The sequence below is a fragment of the Oreochromis aureus genome, linkage group 9 (assembly GCF_013358895.1).
Source record: "Oreochromis aureus strain Israel breed Guangdong linkage group 9, ZZ_aureus, whole genome shotgun sequence".
In the NCBI taxonomy this organism is placed as follows: Eukaryota; Metazoa; Chordata; class Actinopteri; order Cichliformes; family Cichlidae; genus Oreochromis; species Oreochromis aureus.
Genome location: NC_052950.1, coordinates 9595206 through 9620320, shown reverse-complemented (window position 1 = coordinate 9620320; position 25115 = coordinate 9595206). Strand labels below are relative to the sequence as shown.

At 39.8% G+C, this 25115-nt stretch overlaps 1 long non-coding RNA gene across 1 annotated transcript; it reads right to left on the bottom strand.

Moving 5' to 3' along the window:
• Positions 1 to 6954: 6954 nt before the first annotated feature.
• Positions 6955 to 18271, bottom strand: LOC120441781. Its single transcript, XR_005614273.1, has 4 exons — positions 18239 to 18271; positions 16937 to 17086; positions 14863 to 14963; positions 6955 to 6975 (listed from the first exon to the last, which is right to left on the bottom strand). It is a non-coding gene; the product is annotated as an uncharacterized LOC120441781 (long non-coding RNA).
• Between the last annotated feature and the right edge of the window lie 6844 nt (positions 18272 to 25115).

The window sequence follows — 25115 nt, the reverse complement described above, 5'->3', positions numbered from 1 at the left end:
TAACATGGTGCAGCGGATCACGGTTGATCCGTAATCCGAACCGATCCCACTCCACGGTTCGGCACGCACGTGATCCGAAGATTCGAAAAAGAAGAAAAAAAAGTATGTGTATAGTGTGCGTGGTGGGTCTGTCAAGCGATAGTTATGGTCAACACTAGCGGCATCTTCTGTTGCCCTAACTACTACAAATGGGTGGACCTCCAGGGCGGCGAAAATTGATCCGATCCGTGACTTAAAACCGTGATCCGATCCGAACCGTGAGATTTTTGATCTGTTGCACCACTAGTAGATATCTTCAGCGTCTTTGATCGACAGTCCCACCAGGCACACGACCCTCCAGTTATGCCACCCGTCCATCATGTATCCGGCAGGGAAAGTATCTCCAGGACACTCAGGCTCACCCGAGCCCAGGCTTCTCGTTGAGAAAAGGGTGTCAATTGCATTCAGGGACCAGTTGATCAAATCCATAATTCCTCTTTTAGGTTTTAGAGAACAGACTGTGATAGAGTGTTCCAGGGAAAAGTAATACAAAAATACACGAGACTAGACAAGGACACAAGAGGCTAAGCAGGGAAGACAAGGGAGAGAGGAGAGGAGAAAAGTGTGACCGCCTTCTCCAAGAGCCAAAGAGAAAGGAGATGGTGTGGTTTTCATGTTAAGTCTGTTTAACTTCTAGCTTCACCTGGAGCCTGCATCCTAGAAAACAAAATCTATAAGTTAATACAACTTCACATTTGCAAGCAACTGTAAGCCATAGGAGTAATAATGCATCCAACACCACAGACACCAGTGTGCCGTTTATTTCCCCAAATCATTAAAAACACTACTGTTGCCATAATTTCCCCAAATCACGGATCATCCCATGTATTTATTCAAAACTACTGTAACCAGTGACTTTTCTTCAGTAATGTCACTCACTTATTTTTAACACTATGAGCTCTTACTGCAAAAAGCAGCGGAGCTGCCGTGGGCACCTCACCCATGCCAAAGTGCTCACGGGTGGAGGATAGTCCTCCCCAGCTGCTATTAGGGCAGGAGACGTTCACACCTATGCGTCCAAACGGCAAATGAATTGCGCATGAGCGAAGCCGCTGCTCCAGCACTGACTGTAATGCAGTCAGTTCTTTTTTTTACTGTTATGCTGTTTCGTGGATCACAAGGTTTAAAACTAATTATAAACACACACTCTCACACACAAGTAACTCCACCAGAGTGCCAATTTCGGGCCACTTTTGCCAGTCCAAGCCCAGATAAAGGAGCAGGGTTGGAAGGGGTTAGGGTTAGGGTTAAAAAGTACTTGGTAAGCAAAATTAAATGAGGTTAGGCTGGAACTTGAAACGTTTACATAAAAGGTTCAGTTGGTGATGCGTGAAAGAAAATAAATTTCTTTGAAAATCGCTTCTAACTGGTTCCTCCTTTAACAGGAAGGCTAAGGCCATCATGCAGTCCAGCAACCTTTATGGTTCTTCTGTCATTCAACAGGAACTGTTAGAAAAGCCTTTCAGTGCCTCTAGCCACTGTTCTTGCATCTTGGGGGTGTTACGACCCTGGCCGTCTAGAATTTGTTTCCGTCTGTGTCTTTAAGAATCTACAGGTCCTTCCTGATTGGACAGCTAGTGGCGGCTGATTGGTCCCCTCATCAGGTGGCTGTTTTAAAAGATCCCTCACCAGTAGTTGTCAGCGGCAGCAACTGACAGCAGCAGACCCATCCTTGGCCTCCAAACTCTGTGACGTTTGTCTGTGTGATTCTTGAGACCTACTGAGCTTTGTACATAGTGTGTGGATACATTTTCACTTGGAAATAGTACATTGTAAATAGGTACTGAAGCAGAAGGGGTGAGCTGCCTTATTATTTTCTTGTACTGTTTTCACCTGTTTATTTCGGTTAGAGAGTTAGGTGTAGCATTTGTCTTTTGTTTGGTTTTTGTTACACATAGGCTTTTGTTTGTAATTTTGGCCTTTGTTCACCCCAGAGTTCAGCTTCAGTTTAGACAATAAATCACCTTTCACTTAAGAAATTGGCTTCTGGGTGAGGTTTTGGGGGCCAGGGCGGGGTCACTTCCTTTCTAACCCTTATGTTATGTTCCTGTACCCCTTAGACTGGGGCGTAACAGGGGTCGTGGAATAAACTTTTTGAATTTGCGCCCAATAACGTGGGCTACACAGACAACGTCTGCCCAGGCTCCAGCTCCAACAAGGATGGCTCTGATGAATGTGTGGTTTTATAAATGACTTTTTTTCTTCCAGTGGATTGGATCTCCTGTTTGTGACTGAGACACAGATGAGAGTTGGTGAGCCTAGCATTATTTCTGAACTGTTACCCTCCGACTGCTCATTTCTTAATGCTTCAAGGAGATCAGGTAGAGGAGGAGGAATACTGACTGTTTTTAAGAAAAAAAAATTTCACTGCAAACAACTCCATGTACTGGTTTCCCCTCCAGCTTTGAACTTCTCATATTTGAACTGGGACGCTCTCAACTGGTTGTGTGTGCAGTAATCTATCAGCGCCTAAGTTTAACAAAGATTTTTTAAATGACTTTAGATGTTTTTTTGGCTGAAATTGTGCCGAAACAGGATCAGATTATAATAGTTGGTGATTTTAATATTCATGTCTGTTGCTGCTTGTTCAGGAGTTTTTAAATCTTATTCAGTGTTTTGACCTTGTACAGTCTGTAGAAGGCCCTACACATCAGCAGGAGCACACTCTTGACCTGGTGTTATCATATGGTTTATCTGTTTTATATTTGGAAATGCGGGATTCAGTTTTCTCTCCTCACAAACCTGTTTCTCTTGTGCATGAGTTTAAAGCTCGCGCTCCACCCCGCCACTGCTCTCTTCTCCTCCACATTTATAAAGAAAATCCTTACCGACCCTGAGATTACTTATTGGGCCCACCCCAGATGAGCTGGTTTTGCAGTTCCAGGAAACCTGTACTCAGATCCTAAACACTGTGAACACATTAAAAACCAGGCACACAAAATGTGTTCCTCAGTCCTGGTTAAATGAATCCACCCGAGCAGTCAGGCATCAGTGTAGGAGAGCAGAGTGAAAGTGGAAGAAAGACAATTTGCAGGTTTCTTTTGAAATGTTAAAAGAATGTTGGAAATTTGATCAGGATACAGTGAAAATGAGAGAAACAGATATTTTTCTCAGATCATTTTGTTAAATTGTCATAAACCCCGTGTTCTCTTTAACACTATCAGCTCTACTCTAAACAACCCTGAAGCCTCTGCTGACACATGTAATCGGTTCCTTTCTTTCTTTCTAAACAAGGTCGAGTCTATCAGGTCAGCAATAGTACTTCCTACATGTGACTAGGGGTGCAACGGATCACGGTTTATCCGAAATCCGAACCGACCCCACTCCACGGTTCGGTACGCACGTGATCCGAAGATTCGAAAAAGAAAAAAAAGTATGTGTATGGTGCGCGTCGTCAGTCTGTCAAGCGGTAGCGCTAGCGGTCCAAGTAGCGGAGCAGAGGAGTTTGCGGCATTTAAGCAGCCTTTTGCTGCCCAGTCCGACCGGGCTAAAGCTAAAAGCTAATGGGGTGTTTAGCTGCAGACGGGAGGCCGTCGTCTGTTGTGCAAAACAAGGTTTAAACTGTGATGAACGTGCTTTACCCACGCTATGATATCTCGTTGCGCGTCCACTTCAGTGACAAGATCCTTCCAAGCATGTATAAGCAGGAGAAGTTTAAAGTTATGGCTGAACTGTCCCAGGCATCTTCTGTTGCTCCAACTACAAATGGGTGGAGCTCCAGGGCAACGGAAAGCCACGTGACCGTGACCGCCCGTTATATCACAGCGGAGAGGTAGATACAAAGCCCTGCACTGCCCTATAGATTACATTAGATTAGAAGAAACTTTATTTATTTCTCGGGTGGGTTCCTCCGGGAAATTCAGTTTCCAGTAGCACAGCACCCACAGAAGTTGCAGAATGTGAGCAGAAATATACAATGTTTACACATATATAAATACAGAGTATACAAAAGGGATAAATAGAATAAATAGGAATAAGGATACAAGGAACGGCACATTTCAAGTATTGTGAGTCTATTGCACCGTTGGATATTAACAAAAACTATTGCACAGTGAAAAGGCACTACAGCTTACTTGTTCCCCCCTCCTCTGTCCCCGTTTCCCCTCCAGCGAGGAGTTAAACAGTTTGATGGCGTGTGGGACAAAGGACTTGACTTTGGGAGAAGCAACCTGTCACTGAACAGACTGCTCTGGTTGTTTATGGCCATGTGCAGATGATGCAGAGGCTGCCCAGCATGGTCCATAATGTCCATATTGCACCTTAATTTGTTTTTATATAAGTGCGTGGAATGAGTCTTCAGTTGAATGTTTTTAATAGGCAAAAATACTTAAATAAGTAAACGGCGAGTAGAATTTTTGTCTTTTTTTTTCTATTTTTGCTGATCCGAAAATTGATCCGATCCGTGACTTTAAAACCGTGATCCGATCCGAACCGTGAGATTTTTGATCCGTTGCACCCCTACATGTGACCCATCGGTGTTTATTCCATGACTGTAAACATGTTTCCATTTGTCACTTCAGTCTTTACTCTGAAATACAGGAAATGACATCATGGCTCAAAAACAATTCTTTATTTAACTTTTTTTTAAAAACTTTATTTAAGAAGTTAAAGAAAAAGAACTCAAAAAGAACTTTAACAAAATACATTCAATAAAAACTTAAACAACAGGAAACTGATTTTTCATCCAGCCACTGAAAAAAAAAAAGAAAAGAAAAGAAGGTAACCACTGAACACAAACACTACCGAAGAACAATTTATAAAGATTAAAATTGAACTACATGAACAGTTTGATTCATAGCCTCATTTGAACTTTAAGGAGAGCCGATCTGAACTCTGTGGAGCCTGATCTCCAGGGTTTTAAGTTGGACTCTGAAACCAGAAGAGGATGTTTCTCTCTCTTCAGATTCGCTGTCGTCCTGTGATGGGAACGATTTCAGCCCTGCGTGATCACGCTGATGTTTGCACAGAGCAGATAATGAAGTGAATGTTTTAACACATTGGTAACAGTGAAACAGTTTATTAGTAACGTGGGATCGTTTGTGTGCGGAGTATGAAATGAGATTACTGAAGCTCTTGTCACACTGCTCACAGCTGTAGTTTCCTTCCATGTGTGTACGTTCATGCTTGTTACGACTACCTGACTGTGAGAAGCTTTTGTCACAGTGTCTGCACTTGTATGGTTTCTCTCCTGTGTGGACTCGTTTGTGTGTTTTAAGGTGAAATGCGGTGGTGAAGGATGACCCACACTGATCACAGAGGTGCTTTTTGACCCCACTGTGAAAGAGTTCATGTCGTTTTAAGTCACCTGATGTGGGGAAGCTTCGCCCACATTCTTTGCAGTATTTCAGTTTGTCTCCAGTGTGTTTACGTTGATTTATTTTTAGGCCGGCTTGCTGACTGAAAGTTTTTCCACAGATGTCACAACGAAAGTCTTTCCCACCACCACAGCGATGACAGGGTTGAGAAGTGGATCCATCTGTGTCGCTCTGCTTCTAAACAAAGACACAAAGACAGTGTAAGTCAGTCCTTCAACACTTTTATCCTGAACATCGCCTGAAATAAAAAGCATCTCTGCAGACGTCCAATTACATTTTACTGTTTCGATTAACACACTCAGTTTACTGGGCTACAATAACTACAATACTACCACCGTAATACTACAGTAATACTTATTTAATATTACAGTAACATCTGACTTACACTTAAGTACTACCACACTACTGTTTTTAGGGTACCCGTGGTAAACTACTGTAACACTGCAATAATACTAATTTATTACTGCATTAATAACACTGTAATTGTGCAGTTATAACACTCAGCTGACTGGGATAGAAGAAAAACACTATTACCCCCAATGACACTGCAATTATAACATTAAACGGGTATTTTAACACTAATGTTTAAAAGTACTAAAGCTATAATGAAGCAATGATACTACAGCTATAATACTACAATACCATTATGTAACGATACAACTTTGTTAACCATAAGAGAAGATTACTGAATGGTTTGGTTTTGTACTTAATTTATGTTTTATTTTTTTCCATTTACACCTGACAGAGGAATGAGCCGCTGTAAACCAAAGGCCATTTATGCAGAAATAACAACACCATGATATACCACGAAGCTGCCTGAAGATTAAATAACAGCAACATATCAATTTTCAGCATTTTTTAGTTTTTCATGATCGTGTAAACAAAAATCATAAGTGAAATGAAACTCTGAATAATGGCTCAGAGCTACTCTTGGTGCAGTAGAAGTGCTAACATGCTAACACAATTTAATGAGCAGACTTGTTCCAAACAGTCAGACTGAACTTACAAGATAAAAAATAAAATACATACCTCACAGTAACTGCACTTGTAGAGTCTCTTTCTGGTGTGGATCTGTTGGTGTCGTCTCAGGTGACTCAAGCTTTAAAAGTCTTCTCACACAGGTCGCATTGATAAGGTCTCTCCTCAGTGTGGGTAAACATGTGGCTTTGTAACTGTGCGTCTGTTGTAAAGTATTTGCCACACTGATCACACCAGTACACATCTTGTCCGGAGTGAATGCGTAGGTGTATATTTCGGTACCATAGCTGGCTGAAAGTTTTTCCACAGATGTCACAGCTGTATGCCTTAATTCCAGAGTGGGTAACTAGATGTCTCTGTAAGTTGCTACTTGAGTAAAAGCTCTGCCACACTGATCACAGCTGTAAGCTTTAACTCCACTGTGGACGATTTGGTGTCTTTTTAGGGCATTCTTCCAGGAAAACGACTTTCCACACAAGTCACAGCTGAACGGTCTCTCTCCAGTGTGGATGAGCTGATGTTGTTTTAGTTCAGACTTCCTCGTAAAATCCTTCCCACACTTGTCACAGGTGTATTTTTTCTCTCTTTCTTCTGTGAGGTTTGTCGGCCTCCTGAGGCGCTGACTTCTCGGTCCATGTTGGTCCTGCAGTGACAGAGATACAAACAGAGGCAGTGAGTGAAATGCATTCATTGAACAAACTGAAGCTTTAAACTTCCTCCATTAACACTAGTTTTAAACCTGAAGGTGGAGTGTGGCACCAAACACCTTAAAGGTCTCTTATCCCCACCTACTGGTAGTAGTAACACATTACATCCAACCTGGTGTTAAAGATAATTAATCATTGTTTAAACACTCTAAAATCATGCCCATCCCTCCTGCTTTTACACAAATATTAATGCTAACACACTCAGAATAGTAATAAATGTTTACCAGGTCTGCACTTTTTTATATTTCCTGTTGCTGTTTCCTATTATATATTTCTATAATTGACAAATATATTCAATAATAATAAATCAAATGTAACAGTTACTAGCTTGGTTCAGTGAAGGATGATGTCAGCGTCTGACTGTAACCCGAGGGTTTTTTTTTACTTTTACTCGTTACATTAACACAATATATATCTGTATTTTCTACTCCTTACATTTTCAAAACAGCCTTGTTCTGGTTTAAGGCATTTGAGGGGAGTTATTTCATCACTGCGGGCATCAAAGATCAAATTGATTTGAGCCTAAACAGTAACTCATGAAATCCAATCCTGCATTATACACCAGGCTATGTGGTAAAGTCCTAAAAACGGAGCATGTAACGATCACCGTAACGCAAACCGTAAATTTTATCTGAGCTAAAGGTTTAAATCACCATCAATTTCATCCTTCTATGTGGGAAATAGATTCAGAGTTTGCTGACATTCCTTATCATACAGAGGTCCATCGGCTGAGTTGGGGAAAAGTTCTCAATAAGAGTTTTTGAGCTCAGCAAGGAAATCTGTCAGTTCATGGACATGTATGATGCGGTGAAGACATTTCAAGTGAAGCTGTCACAAATGCACCAGTGCAACTTGCCTCACTTTCCCTGTTAAGTAATGTTGAACCAAGTCGGCGCACTTTGCTGATAAACTGAGCGCACTGAGTTCGCACGGCACTTTGGTGACTGTGAAGCACAAAAAGAGAGTTTCGAGCTGCTTCGCAACCCATTTACGTGGAAACTGCACCTGTGCAGATTCAGATGGAGCTGCAGTTTAATGGTACACTCAAGGCAAAGTATGACACTGAATGGCCCGCACAGTTTATTAGTTCCATTCCTGCAGCAATGCCCCAGCTCCGTCTACATGTGGCTCGAACCTTGTGTATGTTTTCATTTATTTTTTCTGGGGTTTTTGGCAGCATGTTCATATTTCTAACTTGCATAATTTTGACAGGATATATTTTTATGAAGATCAAAACATTTAAAGTTAAAGTTGATTTTTTTTTTTTAAAGTTCATTTATCCCTCATAATGTCCTCCCGATTTCCATACAGCTGTTGTCCTCAGGGGTCAAAAATGTCCCCACTTCATTTGAGTGTTTTTTAAAGTATAAAGTATAAATTGTCAATCAATTCAGTGTTACATCTTAGTTTTACTTAAGACCAACACATTAACACAAAATTTACCCAACATTTTACATTTTAGGGCCACCAGACCTTGTTTACAAAAAATACACCCTGTTTTTTAAGCGGAAATAAAACAAGAAAATAAAATATTTAATTGTTTAGATAATTTTGACTATCTGACTAACTACAGAGTGCTGTATGTTGAACTTTAGTGAAAAATTTGTTTTTGAACCATTTAACATTTTTAAATGGCAGCACATAATCACACCTGTTGTCCTCAGGGGTCAAAAATGTCCCCACTTCATTTGACTGTTTTTTAAAATATAAATTATAAATTGTCAATCAATTCAGTGTTACACCTTAGTTTTACTTAAGACCAACACATTAACACAAAATTTACCCAACATTTTACATTTTAGGGCCACCAGACCTTGTTTACATAAAGTACACTGTGTTTTTGAGCAAAATAAAATGAGACAATGTAATATTTAATTTTTAGATAATTTTGACTATCTGACTAACTACAGAGTGCTGTATGTTGAACTTTAGTGAGAAAGTTTTTTTGAAGTGTTTATAATTTTTAAATGGCAGCACATAATCACACCTGTTGTCCTCAGGGGTCAAAAATGTCCCCACTTCATTTGAGTGTTTTTAAAGTATAAATTATAAATTGTCAATCAATTCAGTGTTACACCTTAGTTTTACTTAAGACCAACACATTAACACAAAATTTACCCAGCATTACACATTTAAGGGCCACCAGACCTTGTTTACATAAAGTACACTGTGTTTTGCGAAAATAAAATCAGACAATGAAATATTTAATTGTTTAGATAATTTTGACTATCTGACTAACTAAAGAATGCTGTATGTTGAACTTTAGTGAAAAAAAAATTTTTTGAACCATTTACATTTTTTTAATGGCAGCACATAATCACACCTGTTGTCCTCAGGGGTCAAAAATGTCCCCACTTCATTTGACTGTTTTTAAAATATAAAGTATACTTTGTCAATCAATTCAATGTTACGTCTTAGTTTTACTTAAGACCAACACATTAACACAAAATTTACCCAACATTTTACATTTTAGGGCCACCAGACCTTGTTTACATAAAATACACTGTGTTTTCGAGTGGAAACAAAACAAGAAAATAAAATATTTAATAGTTCAGATAATTTTGACTATCTGACTAACTACAGAGTGCTCTATGTTGAACTTTAGTGAAAAAGTTTTTTTGAACCATTTATAATTTTTAAATGGCAGCACATAATCACACCTGTGGTCCTCAGGGGTCAAAAATGTCCCCATCTGGTTTGATTGATACTTAATTACTATGAAGTGGATTTTTCCCCACTTTTAATTAAAACTTAATTCAAACATTCTGACACATTTTTTTATTCCATTTCAAATTTAAGTCTGTTAAAAACCTCATAAAATGAATTTTTTCTTTGTTTTCAGGTAAAAATAAATCAAATCATCAGTTATTGTGATTATCGTTTCACAACCAGAGTCAGTTGCTTTAGCAGATGATCACAGACGGGTATATGTCAAAGTTAATTTAGAAAGCTGTTTTTAAACTACTTCAAGTTTTTACTGGCAGCAAATAATCACATCTGTTGTCCTCTGCGCTCAAAAATGACCCTGTTTGCTTTGACTGTTTATAAAGCCATAAGTATAAAATATCATCCATCTCTGTGTTTCAAGGTTTTATTCAACTTTATTCCAACTCATTACCTGACAGTTTTCTATATTTTGGCATGGTAGGAACACCAGGGCATGGGTCTGAGTGAAGGCAAACTTTCATGTCCATATTTGACACAAGTGCAGGAGGGAGCTCATGTTTATTCCTCTGCACTGGTCCCATCATGGACAGCTTTCTTTTCTGCAGTTGCAGGCAAGGGTCATATACAGTAAACAAGTTGTTACAGATGATTGTTTTCTTTTGAAACCTGCAATGTTAGGGACAACTCGCGTGTCCTGACTGCAGGCCAGACGTTTGCCATCGGTACACTAGCATGTTCCATGTACAGCTGGACCTGGCATGACATACTGCCATGTTTTTATCTCATAGGTTTACTTGGGATGTTCTGTTGGAATGGACAGAGTCCTCTGAACGGGACTTTGTGCTCATACAGTCACATCAGTATCAGGATCTTACATCACAGCAGGAGAAACACCCACTTGTTCCATACACCTCAAATGGGAGCGCGTTTGTGTCATGAGCGACAGGGCTCGCAAAATCGCTAGCCCAACGTCGCGGAGCTAGTGATATCTCCAGTCGGGCGATCATATAGCCCGACGGGCGGGCCCTACGATGATCATCTATTGTGTCTTTATCAAGAAATTATATCCTTTTTGCGCTTCTATGATTAATCTTGTGTCACCTTTAAAACTGCTCTACCAGACTCAGGATGTCATAAACTGGCCATAGCAACTCCACTGGATGTAGAATCAACATACCCACATAAGACTACAGCTGCATTCGATCCATCTTTTTCCCTCTTGTTGTCCCTCCTTGTTCGTCATAGAGTTAGCTGTAGAGCAGCTCATCTGCTAATTGGATGGTTGTTGGTTCAGTCTCTGTGTGCTCTAGTCTGGAGTTCTTACCAAGGTGTCCTTGGGCAAGTTACTGAACCCCAACTTGGTCTCTGATGCATCCATTGGCATGTGAACGTTAAAAGCAGAATACAAGCAGAACACTGTGTATAATGCGTTCAGTGCTCGAGTAGAAAAGCCAATGAAGGAGTATGGGACCTGGCATATGTGCTTGGACTGTGATAGATTATCTTTCTCTGTGGCACATGAGAGAGTCATGCATCGTCTGTCATTGGGATGTTAGAAGACCAGATCAATGTTTCCTCACATTACTGCAAATATTCCTCCGTCTCAGCTGACTCCTCTTTCCTGCTTGATTCTTTGTCTTCATCATAATTGAAATGGATGATGTGCAGTCCTCTGACACATCTTCTATTCCAGTTTCACATTCTGAAAACTCAAGAAACTTCAAGAAGCCCAGTCACTTTCTTTCCAAGTTCCTCAGACTACAATGCCCTGGATGCCCAAGAACCTACTTGAACATAGTTCAGATTCTTCATCACTTTTCTTCACTTCATAGCCTTCTTCCACTTCTGCAGGTGGGTGATGTGCTTTTTCAGAGAAAGGGTAGCATGTGCTCTAAATATTGACAATATTTTCTATATCTTCTAACCCTGGATCTTCCTGAACATTGATTCTTCCTCCTCATTATACTAGAGGACAATATGTGCTTTGTCCTACTGGTCATTGCTTTGCACAACATGGTAAAAAAAAGTATGCTCATCAAAGTATGCAAATCTCTAGTGCAATGGAGGCTTGTGAGCATACTTTCTGTGTATGTATTATTGTAGGGTCGACCTTACAATACGAAGCACTTTGATGCGACTGTTGTTGTGATCTGGCGCAGTATAAATAACATTTTATTGAATATAGAGCACCTGCCTCCTCATTGTGCTGCCTGTTGTTGTTGTTGTTGTGGTTGTTATGACCAGTGCTTGACCCCAAACATCAGTGATCCAAGATCAAAGATGTTTGATAGCAGTATGTTGGGAAAATACGGCCTTTTGCAACACTTTGTACTTTGGGGTCATTTTTGTCCACGAGGACAACAGGTGTTATAAAATCGAATAAAAACCCCATAAATAAATCAAATTACTTAAAACTTATTCCAATCATGCATAGTATAGTAATGAATAACTTCTGTTATTTTCAGACCATTTGATGAATAAAAAACATATTTTTGATAGCAAAAGATTTCTGTAGAGGACAAAAATGACCCGTGGACAACACAAGGGTTATTCTGGAATAATATTCCTGTCTGTTTTTTATTCATATTTATGTTTAAAAAACATGGTTTTAGTGTGTTCAATAAATGTTTAACTTGTTTGGCCCGCGACCTAAAGTGTGCCTTGAGTTTTGGCCCCCTGTGCAATTGAGTTTGACACCCCTGGTGTAGAGGATGGAAATCAGCCAGGACAACTCATCAAACATCTGCAGACATCTGGCTGAATTCAGTTGTGTACATCCCAAAGAGCAGCAGGTCAGCTGATCACAGCCTGTACAATAAGAAAATCGACTCAATAGAAATGATTGTGAGCTGTGACTCTTTTCCCCACACTGAGCCACTACAGCTCATTTTAGGGTTCCCCACCTGCTGAATCCCACTTTAACCTCTTGCCTGCCCATTTTCCTCTTTAGAGGCAAAGTCACCCTCTACAATGTAGGCATTGTATTATTACATGATTATTACATTACATTAATATAGCACAAGGTTCAGTTAGTTTTGCATAAAATATATATCAGTACTTCAGCTTTTAACCCTTTAACACCTACCATAGAACCCAGTTTGTCAGAGCTTATCTTTATATTTTTACATGCCGTTAATGCCATTTTTGGGAGCATTTCAAGTTGCTATACATTAGAGCTGGGCGATATAAGATTTTTTCATATCACGATATGCTTTTTTCATTTCAGGCGATAACAATATATATCACGATATAAGCCAAATAACTATATTTGTAAGATTTAAATGTGCCATTGCTCACAAGTAAAATGTGAAATAATCAGCAGCTTGTTTTGATTTAAATATTTATTTCCCATAATAAGTTCAACAGGGCAGATGTACTTAAAATGAGGCTTTAGTTTAGGCAAAATAAAGGCAAATAGTACAAACTACACAAAAGGTAGCCGCTAAAGCATTTAAGTTTCAAAACAAACAAACAAAACAGACTACTAAATTGTCAGTTCCACTTAGAAACAAAATATTAATTCTAAAAATAAATCTTAGTTTATTTTACAGAAGAAGAGACAAAATTGACTAACTTATTTAATATTGCTTTGGAAGCGCTGTCTGAGAGAAATGTTTATGTCCAAGGAGTTGGTAACGAGGATCCATTACCTTAATTAGCTGCTTGAATCCTTCATTGTCGACCGTGTTTATTGGTAGCATGTCTTTAGCAAGACAGAAAGCTATGGCATTCGTTATGTTGTTATGTCTCTTAGCTTTTTGTCATATGGTAAGGCCGGAGAAAGCCGACTCAATTGACTGTTGCTGTTGTTTCGCAGGGATTCCCCTGGTTGTTTTCGACGACGAATTAGCGCTTTCAGTCAGAGATTGAGCGTGCTCTAGTGGGTGGCACTGCTTCAGGTGATAAAAAAGGTTTGTTGTATTTCCAGACTTTGTGAAAACATGCTTTCGGCACAATTTACAGTGTGCGTTACTCTGTTTTTGTCAGACTTCAAATAGCCGAAATACCTCCACACTACGGAACTTCTCCGGCCTTTCCTTTCGACAATCTCTCCGGCATTGGAACCGTCATCTGTGTTCTCTTCGGTAACCTCTCGGTTGATTTTTCTCTAGTTGGCACACTCATTTCCTCCATTACCCGGCCGCACTTCAGCTGGCTGCTTCCCAAACAAATACACATGTGCGGCTTGGCACTTGAGCTGTATGTAACAAGTTACGTGACGTGACGCTGCGGCTGTGATTGGTTCGGTTCTGTGCTGCTTAATTTGTATTGGCTATTCATTTTTTTATAAGCGAGGAAGAGAGAGAGAGAGATGAGGTCTATCGCAATAGTTTCATTTTTCTATCGAGAAAAAGTTATTTCGCAATACATATCGTTATCGTTCTATCGCCCAGCTCTACTATACATCAATATTACCATTATATCCCAAATTTTAATAATATCTATGCACTAAGTCCATAGTAACTACATAAAGGACAAAAAAACTGCAATAAAATAAAACAAATGTAAAATTGTTTTTGTTCTGTTTTTACACATATTTCTACTTAGAGAAATTTCAGAGGTTTATCCCTCAAAACTGTAAATGCAAAAAAGTTGCACATTGTTTCCAACCACAGGAAATTTGTTTTGAGTATTTTTGAGATTTTTATATACTGCAGGAAAAATAAAAATAAATATTATAATGCAAACTTGCAAAACAAACAACATGTGCATCAAAATAAACTATTTCCAGCAGTGCAATTTGAGTTCTAAGCATCCCAGAAACAATAAGGAAACAAAGTCAAACATGACTTTTAAAAACATCAGTATAGGTATCCCTGAAGGCAGGTTTTGGCAGGTAAAGTTGGACATGTGATAGTTTTCGCTGACATCTATTCTAATGTAGGAAGTGTTATGAACAGCTGATCGGATCGGCAAAGCGTGTTTCTGGTATGTTATGTTTTTTTGCTGCAGTTTTTGCAAATGTGGAAGAAAACTGTGACCTAGGGCAAGCTGATGGCATAAGATGTAAGTACAACTCCTCCTAAATAAAATAATTGCGCTAGCTTAAGTGCAGTTCTACCAGGATTTTAAAATTGTCACGCAAAACGGAGCGTTCCTGCTCCAATAGGCCTTAAAGGGTTAATGGAGTACTTCTTAACAATAGTATCTGTCACCTTCTGTGTCGAACTCATTGTTTTCTCTGCAGTGGCTGAGCTGAGTGAAAGTAGCTTAAATGTTCCCCTGCTGCTGAGACTCTTCTCCTCCTGCTGATCAGCTGGGACACAAAACAGAACTTTGTTAGGCTCCACACTGCACTGAAGAGCCAAAGTGTCTCATATGTTCATCTGAGAGCACAAACAACAAATTTTAGCTTCCCTGGGTGGGCAACTTGTTTAAAACAGACACAAAAGGTTTGAACACCGATATCAAATTTAGCAGTATGGCACACCAGTACCAGGAGAGCAATTCCTCTTTAAAAATGGCCCTGGCCAAGAACAAACAAAAAAAAAAACAATCAATGGAGCTGCATAAACGAGTACAGTGTTTCCCAACCACTGTGCCGCAGCATATACGTGTGCCGTGAGAAATGATCAGGTGTGCCGTGGAAGATTATCCTATCTGAGTGGGTTTAGAAATCTGAGCCATGATCCGAGTAACCCTCATCACTCAGTCACACTCCGATTCTATACTTGTATCAAGTCCATTGCACTACTTTCAAGCATTCTGTCCACCTGTCCTCTAATGTGTGCCTTCCTCCTCTTTGTATATACTCCTCTTATATGTTATTTATTCTTACTGTCTTACTATTTATATTGTTTTCCATGCACAGTTGGTGTGGAGCACCCACAATTTAGTTGAATATGTGCAAAGACAATAAAAGACTATTCTATTCTATTCTATTCTATTTATCTTTGTTCCTCCATTTCAGTTTTGTTTGGAGCTTTAAAAAATCTGCAGTATATTTAAATGTGATAAGAACACAGATCCCCTCTTAGGATTTGAGGCTGTATTTGTTTTAAAAATGCATCTCTGGTATCTCTGGCCTATCATTATTATTTTGCTACCAGTTAATCAGGCTCATTTACTGAATACTGATCAGAATATATCAAATCATCTTTGAAATGATTCTAATAATGGGCGTCTCAGAGTGAGGCCAGTTTTTACAATCAAATGCCCTGTGCAGTGTTGCCAACTTAGCGACTTTGTCGCTATATTTAGCGAGTTTTCAGACCCCCTAGCGACTTTTTTTTCTATAAAAAGTCGCTAAAAAAAGACGTGAAAGCGCGTATCGCTTTTACTCTCAACAAGCAGCGGTGCTGTAACGCAGATCAGTTCTTCTTTTAATCTTTTACTCTTCTGCTGTTTTGTGGATCACAAGGTTTAAAACTACTTATAAACACACACAAACACAAAGTAACTCCACCAGAGTGCCTATTTGGTCACTTTTGCCGGTCCAAGCCCGGGTAAAGGAGCAGGGTTGGAATTGTGACATTAAAAAACAATAATTGCTAAAAGAAATTTAATTTGTAGTTCTAAATAAACTCTAAATGCATTTAGGACGTTTTTTACTCACTTTATGTCTCTTCCACGATGTTATTTCTCTCTCCAACAACATAGGTTACAATTATATTAGCGTGACCAATTATGCAAATTAGGTGATGACGTCATTTAGCGACTTCTAGCGACTTTTAGGACAGCCAATAGCGATTTTCCTTACTGAGGAGTTGGCAACACTGGCCCTGTGGGCCGACACAACTTTGCGCTGATAAGACAAAGGCAGCTGTGTTTTAGCCTGGAATACATTTATTTTTGCATTTCTCATAAATGGATTTCATTATAGCACTTTTACCGCCAACATGTTGGGATTTTTTGGAGCCGGAAGTGACCTTATATGGATGAAGGATGGTGCTAGCTAGCTAGCTTGGATAGCACGCTGCATTCATAAACTGTGCAGGTGCCACACAGTGACAAAGAGATGCTAACTAGCGCTTAGTAACAGACTAATAAAATAATAGAAACTCTGATTACACTTAGTTAATATAAAAGCTTTTCTTCATTTTTCTTCTCAGTGTTTCATTAGCATTTGTTGATATCTTCTTGTAAATTAGTTTATAGCAGCTTGACTTGATGTAGAGGCTTTTTCTTTCAACAGGTTAGCAAATATCTGACAACAGAGACCGAGGAGAGCAACAGAAAACTTCACTCAGGAGCTAAATTCAAGATTGACCAAACTCAGATCAAAGTTACCTTAGTGCTTCAGATTAGGAAGAAAAATAAACTAAAACACAAACGCAATGAAGCGGGAACTCTGCGGCTTCTTCTTCTTTGGGGTTTTTCTTTGGCGGTTAGAGCTTTAAGGTGCATTACCGCCACCTGCTGGACTAGATGGTTCTTAAACTAAAACGAGAGATTTAAAAGTATTTTAATAAACAACAAAAACAAAGTCAAACTGTGTCAGTGTGTTATATTCATGAACATAAACATCAGATGGCTTCAGCTTACCCTTACCCCATTTCTTTGAGAGGTTTTGCTTTCTGCAGTCCGCCACAGTAAGTAAGTTTGTGTTGTTTTGCCTGATTTAATAAAGGTTACACTGACTCACTTCTCTATCAGCAGATCCAAGTGTGACATTAGCCATAATTTCCCAGGAGGGTACTTGGGTTTGGAGTCACAGCACAGTTTTTAGATTTAATTAATGGGCTTGAGTACAGCCTGATAATTACAGGCATTCAAACTGCCTGTAATTCTATGGCATTCTGTCTCTATGAAGACATTAGATCTTACATATTTCTTGGTTAAAACCACATTCAACTCCTGAACAATAAGCCTGCAGCTGCAATGTGGAGGCAACTAAGAGTTTTGATAAGAATTTTCCAAAATCTCATCCAATTATTTCTCCTTTACAGATTGTATAACTTTCACTTTTTAAAATAAGAATGCTCCAACAAAGAAGAAAATGATTTTTCTTTCATTTGTTTTGATACTAACTGAAACCACAAAGCTCCAGTTTCACACCCCAAACTAACCAACTGTAATGCTTCTTTTCATCAGCACAATAGTTTTCAGTTGTCAATTTCACACTGGTCTATATTCTCCACATCCTGTCATGTCCTTATCCTCGTTGGGAATCAGAGATATGAATATAATCAATTCATTAATTAACAATTGAATTCCACGCTTGTGTTCATCCACAGCAGCAGGACAATAAAGTTTATTGTGACCCTGATACTGCAGCAGATCTCTCTGATCCATTACCTGTTATCACTTCAAATAGAAATGAGGCTGTAGAGGTTTGGTGCGTGCAGAAAAACAGCTGCAGGGCTGCTGAAAAGACTTTTCTGCACCAACTTTCTGCGAGCAAATGCTCAACTTCTCCCAGCGTGTTGAGCTAATGATTAGTTGGTGTTTTTCTCCAAACACTCGCTCACTCTTCTCTCAATGTGTTCACAATGAACTGTGAACAGACACCGAGGAGAGCAGCAGAAGACCTCATTCAGGACCTAAACTCAAGATTAACTGAACTCACATTAAAGTTTGCTCAGTGCTTACCTTTAGATGAGCCCACAAACCGTGAGACACTCTACTGTGGCAACACCACCAGTTTATAAAGAAGAATAGACGACAAAGAAAAGTTTTTACTTCCAGAAAGAGCAGCAAAACAAACTCAGTGAGGAGGAAACCTCTCAGACAGACCCAGACCCCTGCACAAAGTGCTGTTCAGACAAACTCATTTATATTTCATGTTTTGCAGCAATGGCACACCACTACCAGGTGAGCCATCACACTTCCTCTTTATGCCACAGTACAGGAAGTGTCAGCTCGAAGAATTTTATTTATTTAAATTTTGAATTCATCCATTTATTTTATTTTAAGTGTGAAAATTAAAACGCATCAGATTGAAAAAATCAAGCAAAACAACCGATGAAGCTGCATGAACTGGTAACACATATATACAAACAAATATATAAATTAAGTACATTAAACACAGGCGATAAACATTCGAAGCTAAAACAACCAAAACTTATTAAACTTTAGAATCTAAAAGAATGAAAAACCTTCATGAACGTGATGAAAAGTGTTTCATGTCAGAAACAAATGTAATAATATTCAGGACAAACATTTGCAAGCTGAAGTAGCTGCATCCAAGTCAGTCAAGTTTAAAATCACCTTAAATCCATTAAGTGAGATCAGTTCCTTCAGTTTTTGTTGAGTTCAGTTGATTCTAAGAGGAAGGAGCTGAAAATCTGAACACTCTTTTCCCAACACAACATCTTTAACACTGAGTTGGTGGTGGGGTAGCTTTTACACCTTAGTGTGGGCGCTCAGGCTACGTCCTGGTGTGTGTTGGTTTGTGTGTCATTAGTGGGTGGACGTGTGTGAGAATGACTAGCCTGTGTGTGATCGTGCATGGCCTGGGTCCTGTGGAACATGGTCATGGAGGCAGGTGTTCTTGGGTGCCTGGGGCAGGCTCGTACAAAGGGGTGGTCGGGCACTAGTGGAGTCAGCTGCCCCTGGCCTGTGGTTCTCCGGGATTCTCAGCCTTCGTCTGGGGGAGCCCCATCTGGGGCTCCTGGGGCCATTATTGCAGCTTCCCACGCTGTCACTTGGTGTTCGCTCGCTTTGTGGTAGAGTATCACTTCCTGTTCCTGCTCAAACACAGTGGTGTTTCTGAGTAGCTTTTCTGCTTAGCAATTTAATTTAAATCTTTTGATACATCCCTTCTTCATAGTATAATCTTAACGTGCTTCATCTGAATCACCCTTTCTGTGTACTCACTACCAGAGATGGGCAGTAACGCGTTACTTGTAACGCGTTACTGTAATCTGATTACTTTTTTCAAGTAACGAGTAATGTAAGGGATTACTATTGCAAAAACGGTAATTAGATTACCGTTACTTTCACGTAGGAACGCTGCGTTACTGCGTTACTAAAACCGTGATTTTTTGCGAGAACGTCTCATGACAGTGACGTAAGCGAGTGCGACGTTCGTGACAACAGCTGTCTGCAGATCATAATATATCGAGTGCGGGACAGAGTGTAGCATGCAGCGTTTAAAGCGTGGAAGTACTGACCTTATTTTGAGTTTGATTCCATAAAAAGTGACAAAACATTAGTGTCCGTTGTGCGTGGAAGAAAACTTCTTTTACAGCGAAAAAACCCTAAACTTCAAGCAAGCACCGAGTGTACTACGACGTAATGTGAAATTCACAGAGAAACTCATGATTCTTCCACTGACCGCTGCGGCACACCTGCACCAGGGTAAACCTCCTCCGCCTACCCCAGTCCTGCTTTACAGGTGAAAATAGAGCAACAGGACCGCTAGTCTTTGATTTTATTTATTTTCTGCTGTGTTTTACTTGCATCTATTTGAAAGAGTGAGTGTAAACACAAAAAATATTTTATTTTATGTGCTGGAATGTGCAGAAAATAGGTTTAAATGTTAAACAAATTTCTTCCAGTCAGAGAATGTTGCATATAATTTAATTTTGCTTGATGCATAAAGTTAAAAGATTAAAACTAATAAAACAAGTTTTAAAAAGAGACTTTTCCATTTGATTACATTTTGTATGATGGATTATGCAGAAAAAGTAGAATTGGGCTGAAAGATCTATCGCTTTATCACCTATTCAGGTTGTAAATCGTGTTTTTAAAAAGTAACTAAGTAACTAAGTAACTAAGTAATCGATTACTTTTGAAAATAAGTAATCAGTAAAGTAACGGGATTACTTTTTGGGGGAAGTAATCAGTAATTAGTAACTGATTACTTTTTTCAAGTAACTTGACCAACACTGCTCACTACCTAATTTATAGCCAAAGTATTCACTCACTGTCTCTTTACTGTTTCGCTAGCTTAGCTTAGCTCGTAGCCGACTCGTTAGCACCATGGCTACTTCACCTGTCCCTCCTGCACTTTCCTGCTCATTGTGTCAGATGTTTAGTTACTCCTCGGCCTCCTTTAGCAGTAATGATACCTGTAACAAATGTAGCATATTTGCAGCTCTGGAGGCCAGGATTACTGAATTGGAGACTCGGCCGCACCCTTCATTCACCCGTAGCTAGCCAGGCCCCTGTAGCTGGTGCAGCCGAAGATAGCGTAGGCCCCGCTAGCTGTTCCCGGCAGACCCCAAGCAGCTGGGGAAAGAGGGCGGCTGGGTGACGGTGAGGAGGAAGCATAGTCTTAAACTGAAGCCCCAGGTACACCACCAACCTGTTCATGTGTTCAACTGTTTTTCCCCACTCGGCGACACACCCGCCGGGGTCAAACTCTGGTAATTGGTGATTCTGTTCTCAGACATGTGAAGCTAGAGACACCGGCAACCATAGTCAATTGTCTTCCAGGGGCCAGAGCAGGCGACATTGAAGGAAATTTAAAACTGCTGGCTAAGGGTAAACGTAAATACAGTAAGATCATAATTCACGTCGGCAGTAATGACACCCGGTTACGCCAATCGGAGGTCACTAAAATCAATATTGAATCGGTGTGTAACTTTGCCAAAACAATGTCGGACTCTGTAGTTTTCTCTGGTCCCCTCCCCAATCAGACCAGGAGTGACATGTTTAGCCGCATGTTCTCCTTAAATTGCTGGCTGTCTGAGTGGTGTCCCAGAAACGATGTGGGCTTCATAGATAATTGGCAAACCTTCTGGAGGAAACCTGGTCTTGTTAGGAGAGACGGCATCCATCCCACTTTGGATGGAGCAGCTCTCATTTCTAGAAATATGGACCAATTTATTAAACCCCCAAAATATGACTATCCAGAGTTGGGACCAGGAAGCAGAGTTGCAGTCTTACACGCCTCTCTGCAGCTTCTCTCCTCCTGCTACCCCCAAAACCCATCTCCACTGAGACTGTGTCAGCTCCCAAAAAGACAAAAACAAACTAAAAACCAGCAATAAACAACTTAAACATAAAAATCACAAAGAAAGAACAATACAGTATCCACATCTGAACCAAAGAGTAAAACAGTGAAATGTGGATTATTAAATATTAGGTCTCTCTCCTCCAAGTCTCTGTTAGTACATGACTTAATAATTGATCAACAAATCGATTTACTCTGCCTTACAGAAACCTGGTTGCAGCAGGATGAGTATGTTAGTTTAAATGAATCAACACCCCGAGTCATTCTAACTACCAGAAACTCAAGCACAGGCCGAGGGGGCGGTGTGGCAGCAATTTTTCACACCAGTCTATTAATTAACGAAAGACCAAGACAGACTTTTAATTCATTTGAAAGCCTGATGCTTAGCCTCGTCCACCCCAGCTGTAAAACCCAGAAACCAGTCTTACTTGTTATCATCTATCGTCCACCTGGGCCTTACACAGAGTTTCTCTCTGATTTCTCAGACTTTTATCTGATTTAGTGCTCAGCTCAGATAAAATAATTATTGTGGGTGATTTTAACATCCATGTAGATGCTAAAATGACAGCCTCAACATTGCATTTAATCTGTTATTAGACTCAATTGGCTTCTCTCAAAATGTAAAAGAACCCACCCACCACTTTAATCACACTCTAGATCTTGTTTTAACATATGGCATAGAAACTGGACATTTAACAGTGTTTCCTGAAAACCCTCTGCTGTCTGATCATTTCCTGATAACATTTACATTTACAATAATTGATTACACAGCAGTGGAGAGTAGACTTTATCAAAGTAGATGTCTTTCTGAAAGTGCTGTAACTAAGTTTAAGAATATAATCCACCCACTGTTATCATCTTCAATGCCCTGTACCAACATAGAGCAGAGCAGCTATCTGAACGCTACTCCAACAGAGGTCGATTATCTTGTTAATAATTTTACCTCCTCTCTACGCACGACTCTGGATACTGTAGCTCCTGTGAAAACTAAAGCCTCAAACCAAGTACCTGACTCCGTGGTATAATTCTCAAACACGTAGCCTAAAGCAGATAACTCGTAAGCTGGAGAGGAAATGGCGTGTCACAAATTTAGAGGATCATCATTTAGCCTGGAGAAATAGTTTGCTGCTTTATAAGAAAGCCCTCCGCAAAGCCAGAACATCTTACTATTCGTCACTGATTGAAGAAAATAAGAACAACCCCAGGTTTCTCTTCAGCACTGTAGCCAGGCTGACAAAAAGTCAGAGCTCTACTGAGCCAACAATCCCTTTAACGTTAACTAGTAATGACTTCATGAACTTCTTCACAAATAAAATTTTTATCATTAGAAAAAATTACCAATAATCATCCCACAGATGTAATATTATCTACAGCTACTTTTAGTACCATCGGTGTTAAGTTAGACTCTTTTTCTCCAATTGATCTTTCTGAGTTAACTTCAATAATTAATTCCTCCAAACCATCAACGTGTCTTTTAGACCCCATTCCTACAAAACTGCTCAAAGAAGTCCTGCCATTAATTAATTCTTCGATCTTAAATATGATCAACCTCTCTCTAATAATCGGCTATGTACCACAGGCCTTCAAGGTGGATGTAGTTAAACCTTTACTTAAAAAGCCATCTCTAGACCCAGCTGTCTTAGCTAATTATAGGCCAATCTCCAACCTTCCTTTCATATCAAAAATCCTTGAAAGAGTAGTTGTCAAACAGCTAACAGATCATCTGCAGAGGAATGGCTTATTTGAAGAGTTTCAGTCAGGTTTCAGAGCTCATCACAGCACAGAAACAGCTTTAGTGAAGGTTACAAATGATCTTCTTATGGCCTCTGACAGTGGACTCATCTCTGTGCTTGTCCTGCTAGACCTCAGTGCTGCGTTTGATACTGTTGACCATAATATCCTATTAGAGCGATTAGAACATGCTGTAGGTATTACAGGTACTGCACTGCAGTGGTTTGTATCATATCTATCTAATAGACTCCAATTTGTTCAAGTAAATGGAGAGTCCTCTTCACACACTAAGGTTAAATATGGTGTTCCACAGGGTTCAGTGCTAGGACCAATTCTATTTACATTATACATGCTTCCCTTAGGCAGCATCATTAGAAGACATAGCATAAATTTTCACTGCTATGCAGATGACACGCAGCTCTATCTATCCATGAAGCCAGGTAACACACACCAATTAGTGAAACTGCAGGAATGTCTTAAAGACATAAAGACCTGGATGGCCGCTAACTTTCTGCTTCTTAATTCAGATAAAACTGAGGTTATTGTACTCGGCCCTGAAAATCTTAGAACTATGGTATCTAAGCAGATTCTTACTCTGGATGGCATTACCTCGGCCTCCAGTAACACTGTGAGGAACCTTGGAGTCATTTTTGACCAGGACATGTCCTTCAATGCACATATTAAACAAATATGTAAGACTGCTTTCTTCCATTTGCGCAACATCTCTAAAATTAGAAATATCCTGTCTCAGAGTGATGCTGAAAACTAGTTCATGCATTTATTACTTCCAGGCTGGACTACTGTAATTCTTTATTATCAGGATGTCCTAAAAACTCACTGAAAAGCCTTCAGCTGATCCAAAATGCTGCAGCAAGGGTACTGACAGGGACTAGAAAGAGAGAGCATATTTCTCCTGTTTTGGCTTCCCTTCATTGGCTTCCTGTTAAATCCAGAATTGAATTCAAAATCCTGCTCCTCACATACAAAGTCTTAAATAATCAGGCCCCATCTTATCTTAATGACCTTGTAGTACCATATCACCCCATTAGAGCACTTCGCTCTCGCTCTGCAGGCCTACTTGTTGTTCCTAGAGTATTTAAAAGTAGAATGGGAGGCAGAGCCTTCAGTTTTCAGGCCCCTCTTCTGTGGAACCAGCTTCCAGTTTGGATTCGGGAGACGGACACTATCTCTACTTTCAAGATTAGGCTTAAAACTTTCCTTTTTGCTAAAGCATATAGTTAGGGCTGGACCAGGTGACCCTGAATCCTCCCTTAGTTATGCTGCAATAGACGTAGGCTGCCGGGGATTCCCATGATGCATTGAGTTTTTCCCTTCCAGTCACCTTTCTCACTCACTATGTGTTAATAGACCTCTCTGCATCGAATCATATCTGTTATTAATCTCTGTCTCTCTTCCACAGCATGTCTTTATCCTGTTTTCCTTCTTCACCCCAACCGGTCGCAGCAGATGGCCGCCCCTCCCTGAGCCTGGTTCTGCCGGAGGTTTCTTCCTGTTAAAAGGGAGTTTTTCCTTCCCACTGTCGCCAAAGTGCTTGCTCATAGGGGGTCATATGATTGTTGGGCTTTTCTCTGTATTTATTATTGTGCTATCTACTGTACAATATAAAGCGCCTTGAGGCGACTTTTGTTGTGATTTGGCGCTATATAAATAAAATTGAATTGAATTGAATCATCATCAAATACAATTGTGACAAAGACACACACTCATACTCTCTCTAACAGACAGGCCGCAAGATGATTGATGATTTATGTATCTGTGGATTTATCTTACGTGTGCAGCGGTTGTCGATACATTGAGTTTTTCTATTTGTAAAAC